The 24821-nt window shown below is 42.8% G+C and overlaps 1 long non-coding RNA gene across 1 annotated transcript; it reads right to left on the bottom strand.

Annotated features, from left to right (window-relative positions):
- Window positions 1–9306: 9306 nt before the first annotated feature.
- On the bottom strand, window positions 9307–19688 carry LOC129051805 (uncharacterized). Its single transcript, XR_008516297.2, has 3 exons — window positions 19596–19688; window positions 14443–14598; window positions 9307–9480 (listed from the first exon to the last, which is right to left on the bottom strand). It is a non-coding gene; the product is annotated as an uncharacterized LOC129051805 (long non-coding RNA).
- Between the last annotated feature and the right edge of the window lie 5133 nt (window positions 19689–24821).

Below are 24821 nucleotides of genomic sequence, written 5' to 3' on the forward strand. Positions count from 1 at the left end.
TTTCACTTTTTGATTTTGAGTTGTGGGACAATACACATAACATACAATTTACCATCTTAAGTATTTTTTCCTAATATTAAACCATGAACATATGATTTTAACTATTTTTTATTTTTAGATGTGTGGTAAAAAATACATCACATAATATTTACTTTTTTTTTTTTTTGAGATGGAGTTTCACTCTTTCTCCCAGGCTGGAGTGCAGTGGTGCAATCTTGGCTCACTGCAACCTCTACCTCCCAGGCTCAAGCAATTCTCCTGCCTCAGCCTCCTGGGTAGCTGGGATTACAGGCGCCCGCCATCACACCTGGCTAATTTTTGTATTTTTAGTAGAGACAGGATCTAACCACGTTGGCCAGTCTGGTCTTGAACTCCTGACCTCAGACGATCTGTCCTCCTCGGCCTCCCAAAGTGCTGGGATTACAGACATAATATTTACCATTTTAACTATTTTGAAGTGTATAGTTCAGCGGTATTAAGTACACGCACATTGTCCTGCATTATCTCCACCATCCATCCCCCATTTTCTTTTCATTTTGCAAAACTGAAAACTCTGTACCTACTAAACAGTAACTACTCGATTCTCCTCCCCTCCTTGTCCCTAGCAACCAACACTCTACTTTCTGTTTTTACAGATTTGACTCCACAAGGTACCTCATATACTGCACCTGGAATCATACAGTATTTGTTCTTTTGTGACTGGTTTAATTAACTTATCATCAGGTCCTCAAGGTTCATCTAAGTTGTAGCATTTCTCAAAATCTTCCTTATTAAGGCTGAGAAACATTCCATTGTCTGTAGAGACTACATCTTGCTTACCCATTCATCCTTGGATGGAGATGTGGGTTGATTCCACCTTTGACTATTATGAATAATGTTGCTATGCACATGGGTGTACAAATGTCTCTTTGAGTCACTGCTTTCCTTTTTTTGGGTGGGGGAGGGGAGATGGAGTCTTGCTCTGTCACGCACGCTGGAGTGCAGTGGCGCAATCTCGGCTCACTGCAACCTCCACCTCCCGGGTTCCTGCCATTCTCCTGCCTCAGCCTCCCGAGTAGCTGGGACTACAGGTGCCCACCACCATGCCCGGCTAATTTTTGTATTTTTAGTAGAGATGGGGTTTCATCGTGTTAGCCAGGATGGTCTTGATCTCCTGACCTCATGATTTGCCTGCCTTGGCCTCCCAAAGTACTGGGATTACAGGCGTGACCCACCGCACCCGGCCCACTGCTTTCCATTTTTAAGGTCTTTATCTAGAATTAGAATTGCTGGATCACATGACAATTTAATTTTAATTTTTTTCGGAAACCTTCAGACCATTTTCCAGAATGACTGCATCATACCACATTCCCATCAGTGGTGCAGAAGAGTTCCAATTTCTCCAAATCCTGCCAATATTTCTTACATTGTGTTTTATGGATAGTAGCCATGTTAATGAAAGTGAGGTGGTTTCTTATTTGCAAAGATAATGATTTTTTAAAAATTTTCAGTCATAATTGCTTAATAATAGAATGTGTGGCCGGATGCGGTGGCTCACATCTGTAATCCCAGCACTTTGGGAGGCCCAGGTGGGCATATGATGAGGTCAGGAGATCGAGACCATCCTGGCTAGCATGGTGAAACCCCGTCTCTACTAAAAATACAAAAGAAAAAAAAATTAGCCGGGCATGGTGGCAGGCGCCTGTAGTCCCAGCTACTTGGGAGGCTGAGGCAGGAGAATGGCGTGAACCCGGGAGGTGGAGCTTGCAGTGAGCCGAGATCGCGCCACCGCACTCCAGCCTGGGGGACAGAGCAAGACTCTGTCTCAAAATAAATAAATAAATAATAATTAATAATAATAATAATAATAGTAGAATGTCTGTGCCTGCTGGGCATTCTATACCTTCTCAAACCTTGGCATCAGACTGGACTATGCCACCCTCACTTCCTCATCCTTGTTGATTTTCACGTGTTTGATTCACAGCAAACACTGCCAACCCAGCATCACAAAGCATGATGTTAGCAAAGGAAGTGTAGAGAGATCTTAGGCTGAAACTGTGAACCCCTGGAGGTGGAGGTTCATGTGCGTCAGATGTCTAATACTGCTACGCTTCCCTAAAATTGAAAGAATCAGAGTACCTGGGCTGACAGTTGCAGCTGTGGGGATAGAGAGGCAGAAAAGCAGGAGGTGTTCATTGGAGGGGGAGAGAAGGGAAGAGCTCCCCTGGTCACCTAGCAACGCGGGGACGCCCCACAGGGGACTCTGGTGAGAACAGGCAGTGGCAGAGGGGCTATTCTGCCTCAGCCAAATGTAGCTGCAGAGACTCAGGAAAGTAATGTAGATGTAGAAATTAGAAATTAATTAATTTCTTTAATTAATAACCTCTCAGTTGTATAGTGAGACGGTCTCCACTGATTTTTTCATGTCTACCGTTTGCATAGTTTTAGGCCAGTAGTTCCCAAAATGTAGTTTAAGGACTCCTGGGGGAATCAAGACCCTTTCTGGGGGTCCATAATTCCCAACGTTTTCCTAAGAAAATTAAGAATTTACTTGCCTACCGACTTTTCAATTTATCTGCATGATGTAATACTGCAAATGTTTAAGTGGCAGATTTGAGAATCTAGCTGTCTTGTACTAAGGCGAACATTAAAGAAATTTGCAAAAAAGGCCGGGTGCAGTGGCTCACACCTGTAATCCCAGCACTTTGGGAGGCCGAGGCGGGCGGATCACAAGGTCCGGAGTTTGAGACCAGTTTGGCCAATATGGTGAAACCCTGTCTCTACTAAAAATACAAAAATTAGCCGGGCGTGGTGGCGGGCACCTGTAATCCCAGCTACTCAGGAGGCTGAGGCAGGAGAATCACTTGAACCCGGCAGGCTGAGGTTGCAGTGAGCCGAGATCTCACCACTGCACTCCAGCCTGGTGACAGAGCGAGATGCTGTCTCAAAAAAACAAAACAAAACAAACAAAACACCCCCCAGAAACAAAACCCTCAATGTATATTGAGACGGTCTCCACTGATTTTTTCATGTCTACTGTTTGCATACTTTTAGACCAATAGTTCCCAAAATGTAGTTTAAGGACTCCTGAGGAATCAAGACCCTTTTGGGGGTCCATACTTCCCAACATTTTCCTAAGAAAATTAAGAATTTACTTGCCTATCGACTTTTCAATTTACCTGCATGATGTAATACTGCAAATGTTTGAATTAAGTGGCAGATTTGAGAATCTAGCTGTCTTGTAGTAAGGTGAACATTAAAGAAATTTGCAAACGTGTAAGACAATGCTAATTTTATTACTAATTCTTTGGAAAATACTGTATAATTGCCTATAAAAATTGTGAAATGTTAATATATAATAAAATTATTATTTTTAAGTTTTAAATGTATAATTTTCTCAGCTTCAATATATAATTGTATGTAAATATAGATCATACAAAGAAAAAATTTTAGGGGTTCTCAATATATTTAAGAAATATAAAATTGACCTGAGACGAAAAACTTTAAGAATTACTTTCTTAGGTTAAGTTTTTAGATATCAGCTGGGTGGGTGGAAGGAATGTGCACACTCGGTGCTTTTCATACACGATGTCAAATTTCCATGAAGCTATCCAGTTGTTTCCGTGGCTCTAAGTTCTCATGGGAAATGTAATCCAGTTCTGTCTTGCTGTTATCAATTTTTCACGCTGCCTACCATAATGAACCCAGTGAAGAATTTCAGTGAAAGGTAGATTGAGCTATTTGTACCCGGCCTTCCAGAGAATTCCCTTTATATAGGATAAGTTTAAATTCTTTTTGGGGGGCCGGCAGGGGTGGGGGTGGCGGTGTCTGGAAAGGAAGCTCATAGGATAAATTTAACATTCTTAGATGAGAAAGTCAAATGTAGATTCCTGAGTTCACAAACCCCAACCCCAACGTTCATGATGTGGGTGATCCTGGGGAAGACATCTGTCCTTCTGAGCCCACCTCCTTCACCTAGAAATGGGCACTGGGGGTGGGGAAGGATTGGACCTGGTGCTCACCAAGACACTGTAAGAATTAAGAAATAGTAGCTAGGTGGGGGTTTTGGAGCATTTCTACCATAAATATAAAATATAATTTTATTTTAATAATGTGACAAGAGAAAGTAAAGAGAGTCATCTTCTTATTTATTATTATTATTATTTTTTGAGATGGAGTCTTGCTCTTGTTGCCCAGGCTGGAGTTCAGTGGCTTGATCTCAGCTCACTGCAACCTCCGCCTCCCAAGTTCAAGCAATTCTCCTGCCTCAGCCTCCCCAGTAGCTGGGATTACAGGCACCCACCACCAAACCTGGCTATTTTTTGTATTTTTAGTAAAGACGGGGTTTTGCCATGCTGGCCAGGCTAGTCTTGAATTCCTGACCTCAGGTGATCCACACGCCTCGGCCTCCCAAAGTGCTGGGATTACAGGTGTGAGCCACCTTGCCCGGCCGAGAATCATCTTCTTTGTGAATTTTTCCCCAAACACTGTATCGATAATCATTAAAACAAATTCCTCCTCAATGCTGTCATAAGAGGTATGCTGGTTCTCTTGTTCCCCATCCCTCATGGGGATATAACTGATTGTTTACCTGTTTCCCCCACCAGGTCATGAACTCTGAGAGTTTGAGCTGAGCCTCTAAAAGCTGTATCAATAGCACCTTGCACTGTTGAAGCAGGTAAGAGTTTTCCTTGTTACTTCTTAAGTTCAGATGGAAACCCAACATAGCAAATCCTCTGGAATGCAGCTGAAGCAGTACTAAGGCTGGGTGTGGTGGCTCATACCTATAATCCTGTAGGGAGGCAAAGGCGGGAGGATTGCTGAAGCCCAGGAGTTCAAGACCAGCCTGGGCAACATGGCAAGACCTGGTTCTCCACAAAAAGGAAAAAAAAATGCTAAGAGGCAAGTATATAGCAATAAACTCCTACATCAAAAAAGTAGAAACATTTCAAATAAGAGATTGGGGGCAGTGGCTCAGGCCTGTAATCCTAGCACTTTTGGAGGCCGAGGTGGGTAGATTGCTTGAAACCAGGAGTTCGAGACCAGCATGGGCAACATAGTGAGACCCCGTCTCTACGAAAAATCAGAAAATTAGCCGGGCATGGTGGTGCAAGACTGTAGCCCCAGCTACTCGGGAGGCTAGGGTGGGAGGATTGATTGAGCCTTGGAGGTAGAGGTTGCAGTGAGCTGAGATTGTGCCACTGCATTCCAGCCTGGGTGACAGAGCTAGACCCTGTCTTAAAAAAAGAAAGAAAGAGAAATAAATAAATAAAGAGAGAAAGAAAGAAAAGAAAGAAAACAAACAAGGAAGGAAGGAAGAAAGAAAGAAAGAAAGAGAGAAACAAAGAAAGAGAAAGAAAGAAAGATAGACTTCAATAACCTAAGGACGCACCTCAAGAATCTAGGAAAGCGAGAACAAACCAAACCCAAAAATTAGTAGAAGAAAGTAAATAAACTGCAAAGCAGAAACAAATAAGATCGAGACTAAAAAAAAGTATATAAAAGATCAATGAAAAAAAATTGCTTTGACATCGTGGCCTTGTTGACCTTGCAGGGATGGCCCCTCGTAGTTTTAGCCAATTTCTTGAGGGATAAATAACTTGCTTGAGAGCATGCCTTTTATATACAAACCACAAATCCAGAGCCCACACCCCACCCACTCTCTAGCGGGGTGCTATAATCACCCCAGGACCAGGTATCACACCACTAAGAACAGCCCTTTTCCCCAGATCCCACTGAGGTTATCCAAAGTGACCAGCCCTAACCTTTGAACTCTGCCTCACTTCTTCCTTTCCACAGAAACTATAGCAAAGTCTTGTCCACATCCACATTTCACCCACCTCCTTCTGCCTCCTGGCAGACCCTGGCGCTTTCCCCATGGGGCTGCCTGAGCTGAGATGGGCTCTCTTCTCCTGGAAACTGAGTAACGCACTTTATTTCAATGACAGTCACTTCCTCATCTGTTGGCCTCAGCATACCTCCAATTTTCCATTACACAATAAATTGAAAATAATATAGGCCGGGTGTGGTGGCTCATGCCTGTAATCCCAGCACTTTAGGAGACTGAGGTGGGCGGATCACCTAAGGTCAGGAGTTTGAGACCAGCCTGGCCAACATGGTAAAACCCCATCTCTACTAAAAATACAAAAATTAGCCAAGCTTCGTGGCTGGAGCCTGTAGTCCCAGCTGCTTGGGAGGCTGAGGCAGGAGAATTGCTTGAACTCAGAAGGCAGAGGTTGCAGTGAGCCGAGATCACGCTGCTGCACTCTAGCCTGGGAGACAGAGCGAGACTCCATCTCAGAAAAAAAAAAAAGAAGAAAGAAAATTGAAGCGGGCCAGCCTCTTCACACCTGTGGGTATTTCTCATCAGGTGGGACAAGAGACTGAGAAAAGAAATGACACAGAGACAAAGTACAGAGAAAGAACAGTGGGCCCAGGGGACCAGCACTCAGCATACGGAGGACCCGCACCGGCGCCAGCCCCTGAGTTCCCTCAGTATTTATTGATCATTATTTTTACTGTCTTAACAAGGGGAGTGTAGAAGGACAACAGGTGGGGAGAAGGTCAGCAGGGAAACATGTGCGCAAAGGAATCTGTATCATGAATAAGTTCAAGGAAAGGTACTGTGGCTGGATGTGCACGTAGACTAGATTTATGTTTCTCTTTACCCAAACATCTCAGTGTAGCAAAGAGTAACAGAGTAGTATTGCTGCCAGCATATCTCGCCTCCAGCCACAGGGTGGTTTTCTCCTATCTCAGAATAGAACGAATGGGAATGGTTGGCTTTACACCCAGACATTCCATTCCCAGGGACGAGCAGGAGACAGAAGCCTTCCTCTTATCTCAACTGCAAAGAGGCCTCCCTCTTTCACTCCTCCTCCTCAGCACAGACTCTTTTCGAATGTCAGGCTGGGGGATGGTAAGGTCTTTCCTTTCCCACGAGGCCATATCTCAGGCTGTCTCAGTAGGGGGAAACCTTGGACAATACCCAGGCTTTCTTGGGCAGAGGTCCCTGCGGCTTTCCGCAGTGCATTGTGTCCCTGGTTAATCGAGAATGGAGAATGGCGATGACTTTTACCAGGCATACTGCCTGCAAACAAATTGTTAACAAGGCGCATCCTGCACAGCCCTAAATCCATTAAACCTTGATTCAATACAGCACATGTTTCTATGAGCACAGGGTTGGGGCTAAAGTTACAGGTTAACAGCATCTATCTCAAAGTAGAAACAATTTTTCTTGGTACAGATCAAAATGGAGTTTCTTATGTCTTCCTTTTCTACATAGACACAGTAACAATCTGATCTTTCTTTTCCCTACAGAAAATAATATGGAGATGACAGTGTCTTGTACAACTGTGTGATGGCTTGTCTCTCCATGTCTGTGTGATTGTGTGTCCTTGAGTGTGTTGGATTGAGTGTCCTTCTGTGTGTGTGTGTCTATGTTTCTCTCTGACTCTGTGCAGTTGAGGGCGTGTGGTCTCTCACGTATGATTGGATGTGACTGCGTATCTCCACGTGTGATTATGAGTCAGGCTTCATCTGAAAGTTTGTATCTCATCCTGGATGAGCCAAAGGAATGTGTGTGTTCAGGTTTGCTGTGTGTCTGTGTCTGTTTGACCATGGGCTGTTGTGTGTGCATCTTAGTCAGCTGTGTTACATCATGCGCCGTTGTGTGTGACTCTCTCTAGGACAGCCCGGGTGTGACTGTGATCATAGAGGGGATGAAGCCCCATGTGTGTGGGTTTGTGACTGTGAGTGTGTGCTCCAGTCAGGAGGGTTTTGAGTGCTTACCTGAGTGTGTGGGAAGGTTGTGGATTAATTTGCTATGGCTGCTGTAACAAAACACCACAGACTGGGTGGCCTGGGTAGACTGGGTGGCTTAACCTAATACTAACAGAAGCTTATTTTCTCCCTGTCCTGGAGTCTGGAGCCCAAGATCAAGGTGTTGAAGGAGGCTGTGTTCAGGAGGCCTCTCTCCTTGGCTTCTTGGCGGCCGTATTCTCTTGGCGTCCACACTAGGTCTTTTTTTTTGTATGCATCCCTGGTGTCACTGTGTGTGTCTAACTCCCTCCTCTATAAGGATGCCAGTCAAATGGGAGTAGGGCCAGTCCAAAAGCCTCATTTAATCCCCTCTTAAAGGCCTCGACTCCAGATAGTCACATCCTGAGGTTCTGGAGTTTAGGGAATCACCAAATAAGTTTTCAGGAGAAAACAGTGAGCCCATAACAGTGTGTTTGTGTGTGGATGTGTGTTCATGGGAGATGCTGTGAAGGCTGCCATTGCATCCACATGACTGTGTGTGAAACAGTGATTCATGCAATTATGAAACCCATGTTGTGTGAGTTCCACAAGACCCAGACACCTTTCATCCACTAAATGTGCATGTGTGTATGTGTGAGTCCCACAAGACCCAGGCACCTTTCATCCACTAAATGTGTGTGTGTGTGTGAGTCCCACAAGACCCAGGCACCTTTCATCCACTAAATGTGCGCGCACGTGTGTGTGTGTGTGTGTGAGTCCCACAAAACTCAGGCACCTTTCATCCACTAAATGTACGTGTGTGTGTGTGTGTATAGGTCCCACAAGACCCAGGCACCTTTCATCCACTAAATGTGTGTGTGTGTGTGTGTGTGTGTGTGTGTAAGTCCCACAAGACCCAGGCACCTTTCATCCACTAAATGTGTGTGTGTGTGTGTGTGTGTGTATGAGTTCCACAAGACCCAGACACCTTTCATTTTCTGTGTGTGTGTGTGATTGAAGGAGATACTATTTGTGGATAAATAAATTGAAACCTCAGGCCACTTTCCTGTCTTATATCAACCTTATTAGAATCCTGCCCACCCCAAATGCGCAATTCCAAAGGTAGAGCAAGATAGGTCCTAGGATCCGTCTGGGAAGTGCCCAGGACGCCCTTCCTAGGATGCTTGGAGACAGGATTGGAGCAGGTGATGGAGGCATGGGCTCAGGGCCAGGCAGTCTGGAGACCTCTCCTCTCTGAGCCCAGTGTTGTCTGTAAAATGCAGACACTCCTAGGACCTCGCTCACAGCCAGGAGTGTGGGAGATGGCCATGCATATTGTACTCTGCACTTCGGCTCCTGTTCAACAGGATACGTGGGATGTGAAACCCAGCCTGCACTCTCTCCACAGCTGTGTCCATGCCAGGGCCAGAATTCCCACTGGAGTACGACATTGGTCCATCCAAAGTCCCAGAGCCTACCATGGCCATGTGCACCATTGCCACTTGGGGAAAAAATCTTCTTAAACAGATAAACAAACATGTGCAAATGCACATATTTTAGAGTATCATCTTATTTTTAAGCCTGGGCAACATAGTGAGACCCCTTTTCTACAAAAAACAATTAGCTCGGCGTGGTGCTACAAGCCTGTAGTCCCAACTACTCGGGGACTGAGGTGGGAGGATCGCTTGAGCCTGGGAGGTCGAGGCTGCAGTAAGCCGAGGTCGTGCCACTGTACTCCAGCCTGGGCAACAGAGTGAGACCCTGTGTAAAAAGAAGAAACAGGACAAAACAAAAACCAAAAAGCAAATCTTAACTTTAGTCCGCTAATTTGAAGGAACACCTAGGAAATCATCATTGCTGTCACTAGATGGCACTCTTGCACCATGAAAAAAATAGGCTCTAATTTACTATTTTTTTTTACTTTTCAATTTTCAATTGTGGCAAAATACATATTACACAAAATTTACCATCTTAAGCATTTTGTGACTAATATATGAAAGATATATTACTAATATCATAAGCCTGTGATATGTGCCTTTTTTATTTTTTTAAACTATGGTATTTATCATTTTAAATATAGTCATGAATCGACAACAGGGATACATTCTGAGAATTTTGTGGTTAGGCAATTTTGACGTTATGTGAACATCTTAGAGTGAACTTACAAACACCTAGACGGTGCAGCCTACTCCACACCTAGGCTCTGTGGTATAGTCTGCTGCTCCTAGGACACAAACCTGCGTGGCATGTTGCTGTACTAAATATTGTAGGTACCTGGAACACAGTGGTGTTTGTGTATCTAAACATAGAAAAGGCACAGTACAAATTTGGTGCTATGATCTTATGGGACCACTGTAATATATGAGACCTATCATTGACTGAAATGTTACTATGCACCTTGTGACTGTGTTTTTTTTTTTTTTTTTTTTTTTTTTGAGACGGAGTCTTGCTCTGTCGCCCAGGCTGGAGTGCAGTGGTGCCATATCAGCTCACTGCAAGCTCTGCCTCCCGGGTTCACGCCATTCTTCTGCTTCAGCCTCCGGAGTAGCTGGGACTACAGGCGCCCGCCACCACGCCCAGCTAATTTTTTGTATTTTAGTAGAGACGGGGTTTCACCATTTCGGCCAGGATGGTCTCGATCTCCTGACCTTGTGATCCACCATTCTTGGCCTCCCAAAGTGCTGGGATTACAGGCGTGAGCCGCCGCACCAGCCATGACTGTATTTTGAGTGTACATCACTATTAAGTACATTCACTTGTTCTGCCACAATCTGCACCATTCCTCTTCAGAGCACCTTTCATCTTGGAAATCAAGAACTCTGTGCCTATTAAGCAATAACTCTCCATTTCTCCTCCTTCCAGCCTCTGGAAACCACCCTTTTTATTTTCCATTCAGGAATTCTGACTCTTCTAAGTACCTCGTGTACCTGGAATCATACAGTATTTTGTCCAGTTGTGATGGGCTTATTTCAATGAACATTGTTCCTCAAAGTTCATCCAAGTCATAGCATGGGTCAGAATTTCCTTTCTTTTTAGGCCCGAATAATATGCCATTGTCTGCATAGACCCCATCTTGCTTATCCATTCACCAATCGATGGAGACTTGAGTTGCTTCCACTTCGACTATTATAAATAACGCTGCTATGCACGCGGGTGCACAAACATCTCTTTGAGTCCCTGCTTTCAAAACTTGTGGGTAAGATTCAGAGGTAAATTGCTGGTTCATGGGTAATTTTATTTATGTTTTTTCAGAACAGTCGGATGGTTTCCCATCACATCTGCATCACATCACAATCGCACCAACGGTGTAGGTGTTTCAACCTCTCCAAATCCTGTTAGTGGTTGTTATATTCTGTTTAACAGATAGTGACCATGGAAATGGCAGTGAGGTAGTTCCTTATTTCGTTGCCAGGAAAAATATTGCTTTCATTTTTAATACTTATTACTTAATCATGGTATGTGTCTTTGGTTATACCATGGCAATGGCTACTGAAGAGTATCCTGACACATGGATGGGGGTCAAGTCCTGACCTCTGGGGTGCTTTATTGTTAGGGCTGTTGTTAGAGTTGGCAGCAGTTGGATGAATAATGGAATATGATGAGGTGGAAGTTGTAATTGATTTTTTTTTTTTTTGAGACAGAGTCTTTATCTGTCACCCAAGCTGGAGTGCAGTGGCATGATCTCAGCTTACTGCAATCTCTGCCTCCCAGGTTCAAGCGATTCTCCTGCTTCAGCCTCCCGAGTAGCTGGGACTCCAGGCGCCTGCCACCAAGCCCGGCTAATTTTTGTATTTTTAGTAGAGATGGGGTTTCACCATGTTTGCCAGGCTGGTCTTGAACTCCTGACTTCAGGTGATCCACCTGCCTCGGCCTCCCAAAGTGCTGGGATTACAGGTGTGAGCCACCTCACCTGCACAGTTGGTTTCTATGTTATGGTAAGATTCTATAGGTGAGGCAGCCTTGTATAGTTATGGATGCTGATTGGTGGTGGTTGCTGGTTGATCTGTGTTTGTTAGCATTTATCTTGCGATCGAGCGTACTCGGGGGAACAGGTTAGATAACTAAAAATAGAGTTAGAAAAGACGGGATAAAGAAAGAGAAGAAGTAGAGTTTAATTAGGCCTTTTTGGGTGGGTATGAAAGTGGAGGCTGAAGTTTGGATTTGGACAATGTTTTTTGGTATTGATTTCTCTAGTCAGATTAGTCTAGTAGAAGAGATGCTAAACATTGACTTGTGTCTAGATTTGTGTGCGGGGTTTTGTGGTGTGCTGTGACTGGATAAAAACCTAGTATAGGCCGGGTGAGGTGGCTCATGCCTGTAATCCTAGCACTTTGGGAGGCCGAGGAGGGCGGATCACCTGAGGTCAGGAGTTTGAGAATCAGCCTGACCAACATGGAGAAACCCCATTTCTACTAAAAATACAAAAATTAGCCACACGTGGTGGTGCACGCCTGTAATCCCAGCTACTTGGGGAGGCTGAGGCAGGAGAATTGCATGAACCCGGGAGGCAGAGGTTGCCATGAGCCAAGATTGCGCCACTACACTCCAGCCTCGGTGACATAGCGAGACTCCGTCTCAAAAACAAAAAACAAACAAACAAACAACAACAACAAAAACCTAGTGTATTTGAGAACTTGAATGTTTGTGATGGGTATTCAAGTTTAAAGTCATTGGTTATGAGATTAAGATCGTTGCTGCCCAGAAGCCCATTGGGTACTGCACAGCTTCTCAAACCTTGGACACAGACTGGCCCATGCCACCCTCACTCCTCATCCATGTTGATTTCAGGTGGTGATTGCTGTTCTTCATGGTGACCACTGACACTCCAGCACCACAAAGATGTCAGCAAAGGAAATGTAGAAGGATCTAAGGTGGAGACTGTGAACCCCTGGAGCCTTTAGTTCATGTGGTGTCAGGAGATATTGAATATTGCCGTTCTTCCCTTAAATTTCAAGCATAGAGATAACTCTGCAGACACTTGAAGCTGTGAGGATGGAGCAGAAGGGATGCTGTACATGTTCAATGGAGGGGGAGAGAATGGAGGAGCTAATCTGGTTGCCAGGCAATGCTCAGTGTCCTTGGAGATGACTCATGGTGGAATTAGAATGAGAACAGGCAGTGGGGGAGGGACTGTTCTGCACCAGCAAAATGCAGCTGTAGAGACTAATAAACTGTGCGGAAGTCCCACAGTCTTCCAAATGGATAATCTCTCATTTGTATATTCAGATAATCTCCATTTATATTTTCAGGTCTCTTCTTTGTATATCTCTCAGACCACTAGTTCTCAAAATATTGTTCAAAACCTCATGGCAGAATCAAGATCCTTTCAAAAGGCACACAATTCCAAACTATTTTCCTAGGAACATTAAGATTTTATTTGCCTTTTCTCTTCTTAGCTTTTTCTGCAAGATATAATGTTCCAGGTGTTTGAATTCAGAAGATGATTGGAGGGGATTAAAGCGAGTCGTAAAATGTTAGACGAGGCTGGGTGCGGTGGCTCACGCCTGTAATCCCAGCACTTTGGGAGGCTGAGGCAGACAGATCACCTGAGGTCAGGAGTTCAAGACCAGCCTGGTTAACATGGTGAAACCCTGTCTCTACAAAAATACAAAAAATACAACGATAGCCAGGCATGATAGTGGGTGCCTGTAATTCCAGCTACTCGGGAGGCTGAGGCAAGAGAGTCGCTTGAACCTGGGAGATGGAGGAACGGAGATGGCGCCACTGCATTCCAGCCTGGGCGACGGAGCGAAAAAAAAAAAAAAAAAAAAAGAATCCCACAGCCCCATTGACGGTGACCTGTCCATGGTGCTGAAGAACTCATTGGGTCTATGAACTCATACACTGGTAAGGGAGGTAGTTGATGCCTACTGACTTATGCAATGGCGACTTCAAAATATATTTCTAAAATAAATTGAAACCAAGATTCCTTGTTTGATTACCAAGAAAAGAAGACCCCAATTGGGTCATGTTCTGCCCACATCTTCACGTAAAGACTGATTATGCATTTATCTCATCACTCAGCATTAGGGTAGTAAGTGCCATGTGTTAGCCTCCTCCTGTTGGGATCTGAGGGTCACAAATTATCTTTTCAGTGACAGCTGTTTTCTGATTGACTGGCATCACCTTACTTCATATTTTCTATGAAGGCACCATCTTTTACATCAACGTGGAGGTGAAAGTTTCCTGAGCGACTGTTTGATAGCGCATCTCCCTATGTCTCTGTGATTGTGTGTCCTTGACTGTGTTAACTGTGTGTCCCTCTGTGAGTGTGTGTTACCTTGTTTGTGGTTGTATTTCTCTATGATTCTGTGTGGTTGAGAATGTCTTGTCTTGAACGGATGATTGGATATAATTTTGTGTGTGTGTGTGTGTGTGTCTGTATTTGTATTTGAGTCCAAATAAGCCTGCAGCACATTGTGTGTTTGTGTCTTTCTGTGTGAATGTGTCTATGTTTGATCAGGAAATGCTGGTGATTCTTCATCTTGGGTGGTTGTGTTTTATCGTCTGTCATTTTGTGTGACTCTAAGAACTGTCCACATGTGATTGTGCTTGCATGAGGGATGAAGCTCCCTGTGTGTGATTTAGTCACGGAGTTCGTGCACTGGTTAGGTAAGTTTGCATCTTGAGTGTGTGTGAAAGTGTATATACTAATTTGTTAGGGCTGCCAAAACAAAACGCCACATCCCGGGCAGCTTAAACAACAGACATGTATCTATTTACCTCTCTGGAGGCTGAATTTTGAGATTAAGATGTTAGCAGGGCTGGTTTCTCTTGAGGCTGCCTCTGTGGATTGTGACCAGTGCTTTCTTGCTGTCTCTAACAGTCTTTCCTGTGTGTGTCCATCTCTGATGTCTCTTTGTGTCCATATTGCTGCTTCTATAAGAAGAAATTGGATTAGAGCCCACCCTAAGGACCTCATTTAACTTAATCATCTCTTTAAAAACCATATCACCAAATACAGCCACAGTATGAGGTACTGTGTTTGGGAAGAGGAGGCAGTATTCAGATCATAACTGTGTTTGCATGTGGATGTGTGCATGCTTAAGAAGTGGTTTGAAGACCATTTATTCTGCATGGCCTTGCATGAAAACATGTGATTCATACTATTACAATCTCCTGCATATAAGCCAAGCTAGCTCAGTGTGTGTGTGTGTGTGTGTGTGTGTGTGTGTGTGTGTATGTATGTGTCTGTGACTTTATTGGAGTTTTGGAGAATACTTCAGGGACATACAAATTGGGTTCTATTTCCACTCTTCCTGCCTTATACCTACCTCACTAGGACCCTGCACACTTCAAAAACCCCATCCAGAGGCTGAGGAAGTTTCATACCTGGAATCTCTTCTCTGGGAAGTGCCCAGAATACCTCTCCTTAGATGCTCAGAGACAAGATGGGAGCAAGTGATGGAGGCATAGGTCCAGGGCCAGACAGCCTGGAGACCTCCCCTCTGAGCCCAGCATCCTCAACTGTAAAATGCAGACACTCCTAGGACCTTACTCACAGCCAGGGCTACTGGGGATGGCGGGATGGCTGTGCATATTGTAGACTGCACTGAGGCTCTGATCCAAGGAGATGACCTGGATGTGAACTCCAGCCTGTATTCTCTCCATAAACTGTGTCTAAGCCGGGACTTCAGGCTTCCTACCATAGCATAGCATTGATCTCTCCAAAGCCAGGAAGCCTACCATGCCCGTGTGTGCAGTTATTGTCATTTTGGGGAAAAACCTTATTAAACAGAAAAGCAGACTTATAAAAACATACCCTTAGCCGGGCATGGTGGTGTATGCTTGTAATCCCAGCTATTTGGGAGGCTGAGGCAGGAGAATTGCTTGAACCCAGGAGGCGGAGGTTGTGGTGAGCCGAGATTGTGCCATTGCACTCCAGCCTGGGCAACAAGAGCAAAACTCCATCTCAAACAAACAAACACAAACAAAAAAAAAAACCCATTTTGGCCAGGCACAGTAGCTCACACCTGTAATCCCAGCACTTTGGGAGGCTGAGGTGGGTGGATTACCTGAGGTTGGGAGTTGGAGACCAGCCTGGCCAACATGATGAAACCCCCTTTCTACTAAAAATACAAAGATTAACAGGTGTGGTGGCACACACCTGTAATCCCAGCTACTTGGGAGACTGAGGCAGGAGAATCGCTTGAACCCAGGAGGCGGAGGTTGCAGTGAGCTGAGATCGCGCCACTGCACTCCAGCCTGGGCAACAGAGTGAGACTGTCTCAAAACAAAAAACAGAAAACAAAAACCAAAATAAAAAAATACCATCTTAATAGTATCTTTTTGTTTTCTCCTTTCTTCCCATTCGAAGGAATGTCTGGGAAATTTTCAAATGCCTTTGCTTACGCTAGATGGCAATCTGGCATCATGGTAAAATGGGCTTTTATTTAAATTTTTTATTTTTACTTTTCAATTTTTAATTGTAGCAAAATATATATTACACAAATAAGCCATCTTAAGCATTTTGTTACTAATATGTTAATAATATGTTACCCATAGAATAAGCTTATTATTTTAGTTTTTTTTATATTCTTAAACCGTGATAAAATAGTACAATTGAATATTCACCTTTTTACCTAGAGTCAGGACTCACCTAAGGGCAGAGATATGTTCGGAGGATTGTGTTTTTAGGTGGTATTGTCATTGTGTGAACATCCTAGAGTGTACTTACACAAACCTTGGTGGTAGAGCCTGTTGCTCCTAAGCTACAAACCTTTTCAAGATGCTACTGTACTGAATTCCGTGGGGGACTTTAACACAATGGTAAACATTTGTGTAACTGAACATGTCTAAACATAGAAAAGATACAGTAAAAATTTGCTGCTAAAATCTTATGAGACCACTGTCCTGTATATAATACAATGTCATTGACCAAAATGTTGGTATGTGGCTCATAACTGTATATATATATATAATATATATATTATATATATAAAATATATATAATATATAATATATAAAAAATATATATAATATATAATATATAAAAAAATATATAATATATATAATGTATATAATATATAATATATAATATATAATATAATATATATAAAATATATGTTATATATAATTTATATAAATATATATAATATATATAAAATATATATAATATATATAAAATATATATAATATATATAAAATATATATAATATATATATATACTTTTTGGAGACAGAGTCTTGCTCTATCCCCCAGGATGGAATGCAGTGGTGCGATCTTGGCTCACTGCAGCCTCTGCTTCCTGGGTTCAAGTGATTCTCATGCCTCAGCCTCCCGAGTAGCTGGGATTACAGGCGCACCACCACACCTGGCTAATTTTTGTATTTTTCATAGAGATGGGGTTTCGCCATGATGGCCAGGCTGGTCTGGAACTCCTGACCTCAGGTAATCCACCTGCCTTGGCCACCCAAAGTGCTGGCATTACAGTAGTGAGGCACCGCACTCAGCATATATATATATATATATAGTTTGTTTTTGTTTGTTTGTTTTTGAGACAGAGTCTTGCTCTGTCACCCAGGCTGGAGTGCAGTGGCATGATCTTGGCTCACTGCAACCTCTGCCTCCTGGGTTCAAGCCATTCTCCTGCCTCAGCCTCCTGAGTAGCTGGAACTACAGCATAACTATATTTTTAAGTGTAAAGTTCAGCAATTAAGTACATTTACTTGTTGTATCCTAATCTGTCCCACACATCTTCAGAAATCCTTTAGTCTGGGAAAACCATGACTCTGTACCCATTAAGGAATAACTCTCCACTTCCCTTTTCCAGCCCCTGGCAATCACGATTTTATTTTCTATTTCTATGAATTCGACTCTTCTAAGTACCTCATATGCCTAGAATCATATATTATTTGTCCTTTTGGTGTGGATTTATTTCGGTTGACAGCATTCTTCAGGGTTCATCCAGATTGTAGCACCTGTCAGGATTTCCTTTACTTTTGTTCAATTTTTATTTTGGAATCATGGGATACATGTGCAGGTTTGTTGCAAAGGCATACTGCCTGATGCTGAGGTTTAGGATATGACCGAACCCATCACTCAGGTAGTGGGCATGGTACCTGATAGGTAGTTTTTCAACCCGTGTCCTTCTTCCTCTCTCCCTTCTTTGGTTGTCCACAGTGCCTGTTGTTTCCATTTTCATGTCCATATACACCCAATATTTAGCTCCTGCTTATAAGTGAGAACATGTGGTATTTAGTTTTCTGTTTTGAGGTAATTTTCTTAAGAAAATGGTCTCCAGCTGCATCCATGTCTCTGCAAAAGACATGGTTTCATTCCTTTTTTTTTTTTGAGATGGAGTTTTGCTCTTGTTGCCCAGGCTGCAGTGCAACGGCACTATCTTGGCTCACTGCAACCTCCACCTCCTGGGTTCAAGTGATTCTCCTGCCTCAGCCTCCCAAGTAGCTGGGATTACAGGTGCATGCCACCATGCCAGGCTAATTTTGTATTTTTAGTAAGAGATGGGGCTTCTTCATGTTGATCAGGCTGGTCTCGAACTCCTGACCCCATGTGATCTGCCCACCTTGGCCTCCCAAAGTGCTGGGATTACAGGCATGAGCCACTGTGCCTGGCTGCTTTTATTCCTTTTTATGGCTGCATAGTATTCCACAGTGTACGTGTGCAACACTTTCTTTATCCAATCCACTGTTGATGGGTACATAGGTTCATTCCATGTCTTTGTTGTTGTGAATAGAATGATAATGAGCATACAGGTGCATGTGTCTGTTTAGCAGAATGATTCATTTTCCTTTGGGCATAAACCCAGTAATAGGATTGCTGGGTTGAATGGCAGTTCAACTTTTAGTTCTTTGAGAAATCTGCAAACTGCTCTCCACAGTGGCTGGACTAATTTACACTAATTTGCATTTCCACCAAGAGTATGTAAGCGTCCCCCTTTCTCTACAGCCTTGCCAATATGTTATTTTTTTGACTTTTTAACCAAAACTTGGTTAACGAGCAACTTGGGTTGCTTCCACTTTTTTTTTTTTGAGATGGAGTCTCTCTCTGTCGCCCAGGCTGCAGTGCAGTGGCGCGATCTCGGCTCACTGCAAGCTCCGCCTCCCGGGTTCACGCCATTCTCCTGCCTCAGCCTCCTGAGTAGCTGGGAGTATAGGCGCCCGCCACCACGCCCAGCTAATTTTTTGTATTTTTAGTAGAGATGGGGTTTCACACCGTGTTAGCCAGGATGGTCTCGATCTCCTGACTTCGTGATCTGCCCGCCTTGGCCTCCCAAAGTGCTGGGATGCTTCCACTTTTGACTCTCATGAATAATGCTGCTATGCCCATGGGTGTACAAATATCTCTTTAATTTTCTGCTTCCAATACTTCTGGGTAATATCCAGAGGTAGAAAGGTAATTTTATTTTTATTATTTTCAGAACCGTTGTAATTTTTTTTTTCACAGAATCTGCATCTCATCACAATTGCACCGAGAATGCAGATGTGCCAACTTCTCCAAGCCCTGTGGGTGGTTGTTATCTTCTCTCTTATGGATAGTGGCCATGGAAATGGGAATGAAGTGGTTCATTATCTCTTTGCCAAAGAAAAAATATTTCTTTCACTTTTCAATAATAATTACTTAATAATGGGATGTGTTTGTCTGTTGGTTCCTGCACAACTTCTCAAATGTCGGAATCAGACTAGACTGTGTCACCCTGATGTCCTCATCCTCATTGATTTTCATGTGGTTATTGTTTTTTTCGTAGATACCACTGATAACCCAGCATCACAAAGATATGATGACTACCAAAAAAAAAATTTTAAAAATGAGAGAACCAATGTAGAAACCCTGAATCCCTGCAGCTTATACTTAATGTGGTGTCAGAAGATATGGAATATTGCCATACTTCCCTTAAAACTCAAGTGTAGGGTTACCTCTTCAGACAGATGTGGCTGTAAGGATATAATAGCAGGAATGCAATGCGTGTTCGTTGGATCAGGGAGAGAATGGAGAAGGTGACCTGGTTGCTGAGCAACCCTCAGTATCCTTGGAGATGAGTCACCATGGAAACAGCAATAACTCCTCATTTCCTTTTTTCCGGCCCCTGGCAACCACCATTTTATTTTCCATTTCTATGAATTTGACTCTTCTAAGTACCTCTTGTACCAATAATCAGGTACCTAAGTACCTCATATACCTGGACAGTTGGGGGACGGTGGGGAAGCAGTTCCTCCTCAGCCAAGGGAGCAGTGGAGACTAGGGAGAGTAATTGGATGTTCCACAGTTTCTTTCATGGACAACCTCTGGTTTACTCAAATGATCTCCATTTATAATCTCCTGTGTATCATTTGTATATCTCTTAGACCACTTTTTCCCAAAAATGTAGTTCCAGGACTCCGGGGGGAAATCAAGATTTGGAATCCACAATTCCAAATAATTGTCTTAAACATATGAAGAGTTTATTTGCATTTTCCCTCATTTTCTCTGGATGACATAATATTGCACATGTTTAATTTAAGTAGACAATTTGATCATAGCCATCTAGTGGTAAGGAAAACATTAAATTATATTTGCAGAAATGAAAAGCAACACCACCTTTATTGCAAAGTTTGTTTGGAAAATGCAAGCGTACATTTTTCCTTTGTGCTTCGTTTCACTGTGCTTCACAGATACCGAGTATTTTTGAATGGAAGGTTTGTGCAAGTCCGCACTGGCAAGTCTGAGAGTGCCATTTTCCCAAAGTATGTGCACACATCATGCCTCAGTATCACGTTTCAGTAACTCTCATAACAGTTCGGACATGTTTATTATTATCATGTATGTTATGGTGATCTGAGGTCAGTGATCTTTCATGTTACTGCTGTAATTATTTTGGGGCATCACAATCCACATGCATATGAGACGGGGAATCTAAACAATACATATGGCCGGGTGCAGTGGCTCACACCTGTAATCCCAGCACTTTGGGAGGCTGAGGCGGGCAGATCACATGATGTCAGGAGTTCGAGACCAGCCTGGTCAACAAGGTGAAACCCTGTCTCTATTAAAAAAGCAAAACTTAGCCAGGTGTGGTGGCGTAGGCCTGTAATCCCAGCTACTCGGGAAGCTGAGGTGTGAGAATCGCTTGAACCCAGGAGGCAGAGGCTGCAGTGAGCCGAGATCGCACCACTGCACTCCAGCCTGGGCAAAAGAGCAAGATTTTGTTTAAAACAACAACAACAACACAACAACAGCAACAACCATGTGTTTGTTTTGACTGCTCCACTAAATGCACTAATTGTTCATTCCCCCATTTCCCCATGTCCGAGCTTCCGTATTTTGTGAGACACAACTGTATTGAAATTCTTCCAAATCATAACCCTACAATAATGCTAAAGTGTTCAAGTGAAAGGAAGAGTTGCTGGTCTCTCACTTTAAATAACAAGCTAGAAATAAGTATGCTTAGTGAGGAAGGCAGGTAAGAAGCCGAGACAGGGTGAAAGCTAGTTTTCTTGCACCAGTTATACAAGTTGTGAGTGCAAAGGAAAAGTTCTGGACTGAAAATAAAGAGCTACTCCAGGGAACATACAAACGATAAGAAAGGGAAATACCCTTGTTGCTGAGTCAGGAAAGTTTGAGCCATCTATGAGGATAGAAAATCAAACCAGCCGGAAAATTGCCTTAAGCCATAGCCTAATACACAGTGAGGTCCTAACTCTCCTTGATTCTATGAAGGCTGAGAGAGGTAAGGAAGCTGTCGAAGAAATGTTGGAAGCTAGCAGAGGTTGATTCATGAGCTTTAGAGGAAGAAGCCGTCTTCATAACATGAAAGTGAAAGGTTGGCCGGGCGCAGTGGCTCATGCCTGTAATCCCAGCACTTTGGGAGGCTGGGGCAGACAGATTGCCTGAGCTCAGGAGTTTGAGACCAGCCTGGGCAACATGGTGAAACCCGTCTCTACTAAAAATATAAAAAAAAATTAGCTGGGCATGGTGGCACATGCCTGTAGTCACAGCTACGTGGGAGGCTGAGGCAGGAGAATTGCTTGAACCTGGGAGGCGGAGGTTGCAGTGAGTCAAGACCACACCATTGCACTTCAGCCTAGGCAACAGAGTGAGACTCTGTCTCAAAAAAAAAAAAAAAAAAAAAAAAAAATAGAGTGAAAGGTGAAGCTGCAAGTGCTAGTGTGGAAGCTGCAGCAAGTCATCCAGCAGATCTAGTGAAGGTCCTTAGTGAGTACATCAAACAACAGATTTTCAATGTAGACAACACAGCCTTTGATTGGAAAAAGATGTCATCTAGGACTTTCATAGCTAGAGAGAAGTCAGTGCCTGGCTTCAAAGCTTCAAAGAACAGGCCGACTCTCTTCTTAGGAACTAATGCAGCTGGTGATGTTCAGTTGAATCCAATGCTTTTTTTTTTTTTTAACTATTCCAAAAGTCCTAGGACTCTTTATTTATTTATTCATTTATTTTTTTGTGAGGTAGAGTCGCTCTGTTGCCCAGGCTGGAGTGCAGTGGCACAATCTTGCCTCACTGCAACCTCCACCTCCCGAGTTCAAGTGATTTTCCTGCCTCAGCCTACCGAGTAGCTGGGATTACAGGTTGCACCACCATGCCTGGATAAGTTTTGTATTTTTAGTAGAGACGGGGTTGTGCCTTGTTGGCCAGACTGGTCTCAAACTCCTGACCGCAAGTGATTTGCTGGTCTTGGCCTCCCAAAGTGCTGGGATTACAGGCGTGAGCCATCATGCATGGCCTAAAAATTCTAGGAGTCTTCAGGATTGTGCAAAACCTACTCTACCTGTGCTCTGTAAATGGAACAAGGAGGTCAAAATATCAACATCAATAGGAGTTTGAAAGAAGTTGATTCCAACTCCTATTTGATGGCTTTCTGGGGTTCAAGAGTTCAACGGAGGAAGTCACTGCAGATGTGGTAGAAAGAGCAAGAAAACTGGAATTAGAAGTAGAGCCTAAAGATATGACTGAATTCTGTAATCTCATAATAAAGTTTTAGCAGATGAGGAGTTGCTGTTTTTTTTTTTTTTTTTTTTTTTTTTGAGACAGAGTCTCACTCGCTCTGTCGCCCAGGCTGGAGTGCAGTGACGCGATCTCAGCTCACTGCAACCTCCACCTCCTGGGTTCAAGCGATTCTTCTGCCTCAGCCTTCCGAGTAGCTGGGACTACAGGCACCTGCCACAACGCCCGGCTATTTTTTTTTTTTTTTTTTTTTGTATTTTTAGTAGAGACGGGGTTTCACCGTGTTAGCCAGGATTGTCTCAATCTCCTGACCTTATAATCCACCCGCCTCAGCCTTCCAAAGTGCTGGGATTACAGGAGTTGCTTCTTTTGAACGAGCAAAGTAAGTGGTTTTTTGAGATGGAATCTACTCCTCGTGAAGATGCTGTGAACATTGTAGAAATGACAACAAAGAATTTAGAATTTAGAATATATCCTCCAGTTCACAATATCCCCACCTTAATGTAAAATATATTATTGCTAAAAAATTATAAGAATCAGCTGACCCTTCAATGAGTCATAACCATTTTTCTGGTGGATGGTCTTGCCTCAATGTTGATAGCTGCAGACTGATCACGGTGGTGGTTGTTCAAGGCTGAGGTGGCCGTGGCAATTTCTTAAAATAAGACAACAATGAAGACCATCACATTAGTTGACTTACAAAATGTTTCTCTGTAGCATGTGATGCTGTTTGGTAGCATCTTACCCACAGAACTTTTTTAATAATTGAAATCCATCCTGTCAAAACCTGCTGCTGCTTTATCAATTAATTTTATATTTTATATTTTTATATAAAAAATATAAAGTTTACAAACTTTACAAAGTTTGTAAAAAATACAAAGTTTACAAACCCCAGCCCCAACATTCATTATGTGGGTGATCATGAAGAAGCTACCTGTCTGTTCTGATCCTCACGATACATTGTAAGCAATCAATAAATAATAGCTTGTTTTTTTTGCATTTCTAGTGTATATAAGGAATACAATTCTATTGTAATGATACAGCAAAAAAAAAAAAAGTGTTAGAAAGAAGAGTCACCTTCTTTGTGAGTTTTTCCCCAACCACGGTATCCACAATTGTTAAAGCAATTTCCTCAATATTGCCATAAAAGATGTGCTAGTTTTTTTGTTCCCCATCTCTTATGGTGATATAACAGATGGTTTACCTGTTTTCCTATCCAGGTCATGAACTCTGAGAATTTGGGCTGCATTTTTAAAGCTGGATCACTGGCAATTTGTACTCAAAAAGCAGGTAAATATTTCCCTGGTTACCCCTTGATTTAAGAAGGAAACACAGTACACCTAAACATATAGGATAGAAAAAAAGCAGTACTAAGAGAGAGGCTTATGGCAAAAAACTCATACTTCAGAGAAGTAGAAAGACTTTGAAATAAATAAATTAATCATCCACCTAAAAAACCTAGAAATGCAAGAACAAATCAAACCTAAAATTAGTAAAGAAAAGAAGGAGCAGGGCAGAAATAAATGAAATTGAAGCTAAAAACAATTACCAAAGATCAATCATACAAAAAGTTCATTTTTGGAAAAGATAAACAAAATTGAGAAATCTTTAGCAGACTATGAGAAAAAGAAGGGAAAAGACCCAAATAAATAAATCAGAGACAAAAAGGAGACATTAAACTGCTACCAAAGAAATATGAAGGATTATCAGTGGCTATTTTGAACAACTATTTTCTAATAAATTGGAAAATCTTGATTCTTTCTATCCATGATCATGGAATGTTCTTCCATTTGTTTGTGTCCTCTTTTATTTCATTGAGCAATGGTTTGTAGTTCTCCTTGAAGAGGTCCTTCACATCCCTTGTAAGTTGGACTCCTAGGTATTTCATTCTCTTTGAAGCAGTTGTGAATGGGAGTTCACTCATGATTTGGTTCTCTGTTTGTCTGTTGTTGGTGTATAAGAATGCTTGTGATTTTTGCACATTGATTTTGTATCCTGAGTCTTTGCTGAAGTTGCTTATCAGCTTAAGGAGATTTGGGGCTGAGACGATGGGGTTTTCTAGATATACAATCATGTCATCTGCAAACAGGGACAATTTGGCTTCCTCTTTTGCTAATTGAATACCCTTTATTTCTTTCTCCTGCCTGATTGCCCTGGCAAGAGCTTCCAACACTGTGTTGAATAGGAGTGGTGAGAGAGGGCAT

This window comes from Pongo abelii, chromosome 20, assembly GCF_028885655.2.
Source record: "Pongo abelii isolate AG06213 chromosome 20, NHGRI_mPonAbe1-v2.0_pri, whole genome shotgun sequence".
Classification (NCBI taxonomy): Eukaryota; Metazoa; Chordata; class Mammalia; order Primates; family Hominidae; genus Pongo; species Pongo abelii.